The following is a 3,834-nucleotide window of genomic DNA, read 5'->3' as shown; positions in this document are numbered from 1 at the left end:
GTCATAGCCACCACAGTGGAATACTCATATTTATTTTGCATAAGATTTTAATTTGTATATTTTTGTGATTTATTTTGCCATTGTTATAAGTTTGACTCTCGGGGAGTTTTGTTGTTACGACTCTTGTGTCTTCTGTCACAAAACAATGATAATATTTGCTAAACAATATGGAATTTATTTTTGATTGGTAATAAAACAATGAAATATGTGTAAATGTTGGTGAGTCTACAGTATGCTTGTCTGAGCTGTATCAGTAGTGTACTTTTTTGGAAGGGCCCTGGGAGGGGGAACCACACCCACCTGTGGTCAGGGCTTACTCCTTGGCTTTACACTCAGGAATTGTTCCTGGAGTGTTTCGGGGTGCCTTAATGAATGTCAGGGATCAAAATATATCAAGGTGGGTCCGGAGAGATAGCATGGAGGTAAGGCGTTTGCCTTTCATGCAGAAGGTCATTGATTCGAATTCTGGCATCCCATATGGTCCCCTATGCCTGCCAGGGATGATCTCTGAGCCTAGAGCCAGGAGTAGCCTCTGAGCACTGCCAGGTGTGACCCCCCAAAAAATTATATCAAAGCATACTATCTATCTCTAGCCCCAGGGACCTTGCAAAGGTATCAAACTTGCTGTGCTGTGAGAGCTGTGGGATTGTTTAATGAAAGGAAAACAAATCTTTCTTTATGAAATATGAAATAGAGTCTGGCTCTTGGTGGAGTGAGAATTCCAGCTGCTTCTGAACAGACTAGGCACTAGATAGCTGTTGCTCAGCTGTACTGTGGAGATGGCTTGAATGTCAGAACACAAGCTTAGGCCGGAGTGATAGCACAGCAGTAAGGCATTTGCCTTGCACGCGGCAGACCTGGGATAGATAGAGTTCGTTCCCCAACATCCCATATGGTCCCCTGAAATCACCAGGAGCAATTTCTGAGCGCAGTGCCAGAAGTAACCCCTGAGCACCATCAGGTGGCCCAAAAAATCAAAATTAAAAGAACACAGCCTACTATGTACCGGTCTCAGACTCCCAAGGTCCTTACCTCTCCTCTTACCCCAGCAAGACCACCACAGGGGTGACCCACATGACCCCCAAACTGAGTAGGACCTTCTGGCCAGGCCTGAACATTGACCCCCTCAGGCCAGCACCAAGAGTGCCTACAGACGGGTCCAGAGCAATAGCACAGTGGCATTTACCTTGCACACATCAACCCCAGTTTGATCTCCAGCATTTCATATGGTCTTCCAAACCTGCCAGGAGTAATGTCTGAGTGCAGAGCCAAGAGTAACCCCTGAGTGCTACTGGATGTGTCCCAAAAACAAACAAAAAGTGCCTCAAGCCCTCCAAACTTCCCTAGGGTAACCCTTATTAAAAAAAATACATTGCTCTGTTGCCACTCTCCTGAGTCCTCTGGAACAGATACCATTCAGAGCAAGCAAACTGCCCTCCTCTCTCTTCCTGAGCATTAAAAGAGAAAGGACCCTGATGTAAATGATTTTATAACTGCTTTTGTCTTTTTATTTTAAGCCGCTATGTCTTGTTACCTCCCTTCCTTGTTACAGATGTTGCAATGACCATGGATTAGACACCTCTGGCTATGGTGCTCACATAGATTTAGTGTGCTAAACCATGGTGCTCATTGATTTCTTTTAGTTGTACTTGAACATGTGTGGGTATGTGTGTGGGGGGCATTTAGTTATGTTTGTATATTTATGAGAGTGATGAGGGACTGCTGTGTTCTCACAGGTCCTTACAGTTTATACTTCCTGGCAATGGTGCTTGCACATTGTTTAGTTCTAATGTTTGCCATGCTCTGCATTTTCTTTTCCTGTCATGCTTCACATGCCTAGAAGTTACTTTCATTGTTGTGAGAACTATCAAGGTTAACTTTCAGTACATGTGGGGTGTCAAGGGTTTGAACTTGTGACTGTGTGTTTCCTTACAAGGCATCTGGTCTCTTAAGCTCTAAACCTTTATTCCTCCAGGCCCCTGTGATGCCTTTGTCTGTACTTACATGCTGATTGTATTTCACAGTTGGGGTGCTCATCTCTTGAAGTCCTGTCTGATAGGTTACATCATGATGGTGGCAGTTTCAGTTCTGTGAAGTCTGGCAGTACCCAGGGGTTCCATGCTAGGGATGCATTTGGTGAGCTAGGGCTGGGGGTTCAAGCTCAGGTTTAATAGCAGGGAAATTCGGGGGCTGGAGAGATAGCACAGTGGCGTTTGCCTTGCAAGCAGCAGATCCAGGACCTAAGGTGGTTGGTTTGAATCTCAGCATCCCATATGGTCCCCTATGCCTGCCAGGAGCTATTTCTGAGCAGAGAGCCAGGAGTAACCCCTGAGCACCGCTGGCCGGGTATGGCCCCAACCCCCCAAAAAGATGACACCCACCTTCAGGGTCCGGAGAGATAGCATAGCGGTAGAGCATTTGCCTTGCAATGCTGAAGGACGGTAGTTCGAATTCCAGCATTCCATATGGTCCCCTGAGCCTGCCTGGGTTGATTTCTGAGCATAGAGCCAGGAGTAACCCCTGAGTGCTGCCGGGTGTGACCCAAAAACCAAAAAAAAAAAAAAAAAAAGGCAGAAAAATTCAAGGCAATGTTTAAAGAAAGGGAGGCTCCTAGGTAAGTAGGAAAGAAAGAGAACTTTCCAGATAATAAATGCAAAACCTTGTGTGTAGGAGGGTTAGAGTGACCTGTATTCGTTCATTCCCCTGAACATGTTAAAAACTCACATGAGGGTCTGGGGTGTTAACACAACAGGTAGGGTGTTTGCCTTGCACATGGCTGACCTGGGTTTGATTCCCAGCATCCCATATGGTCCCCTGAACCTGCCAGGTGTAATTTCTGAGCACAGAGCCAGGAGTACTTGAGCAGCACTGGATGTAGCCCCAAACAAAAACTAAGCAAAATGCCCTACGTGATATGCATGGGGCAGCCAACTTCTGAAATTAAGAGGAGTAGGGGAGAAGCTCAAAGGGCTGAACCCAAAGCCTTGCATGTGGAACTTCTTGGTACAACATGGGCCCCCAGCCACTCTAGGGGTAACCTCTGAGCTCTCAGCTTAGAGTAGCTCCCAGGTACTCCCAGGTAAGCTGGATGGAGCTTCAAAGTAAAAGTGAGGCTTTTCCTCTTCTGGAGAAGTCTATCTTCTCTCTCAAACACCTCTGTCATTCCCTCCCCCCCTTCCCTTTGCTGTCCTCCCCTTCTCTCATGTTTATCTAAGTAAATTTATTTAAATAAAACTATTTAGCTTCACTGAAAAAAGAAAAGTTAAAAGAGATGGTTCACAGGAATCTTTTAAATTTGCTGTCTTCTCTGCCTGGAATACTCTGAAAGCCTTGTGAAGTAAAATAATTATTTGTGAAGGTCACCCTTTATTTTATTATATCTCTGCTTAAATAGCCTTTTGAAAAGCATTTTGCAATGCCCTGGCTTGCATCTCTTTCCAGTGGCCATCTCTTGAACTTTATTTCCTTTTGTCACACTGGTACCAGGGACACTCCCAACTTTTTGCTTGGAGCCATGGTACAGGCTTCAATCTGGGACTAGAGTATACAATATATGTGCTCCAGCCAAAGCTTTAGCCATTTCTCTGGCCCCTGTCTCCTTTTTTTTTTTGGTCATAGCAGGTGTGATGTTAAAATATGTTTTTGTGTTGAGCCAGAGAGATAGCATAGAGGTAGGGGGTTTGCCTTGCATGCAGAAAGACGGTGGTTTGAATCCTGGCATACCATATGGTCCCCTGAGCCTGCCAGGAGCAATTTCTGAGCGTAGAGCCAGGAGTAACTCCTGAGCGCTGCCAGTGTGACCCAAAAACCAAACAAACAAAAAAAAAGTGTTTG

This window comes from Suncus etruscus, chromosome 12 (genome assembly GCF_024139225.1).
Source record: "Suncus etruscus isolate mSunEtr1 chromosome 12, mSunEtr1.pri.cur, whole genome shotgun sequence".
Taxonomy (NCBI): Eukaryota; Metazoa; Chordata; class Mammalia; order Eulipotyphla; family Soricidae; genus Suncus; species Suncus etruscus.
This window is presented reverse-complemented; position numbering follows the sequence as displayed.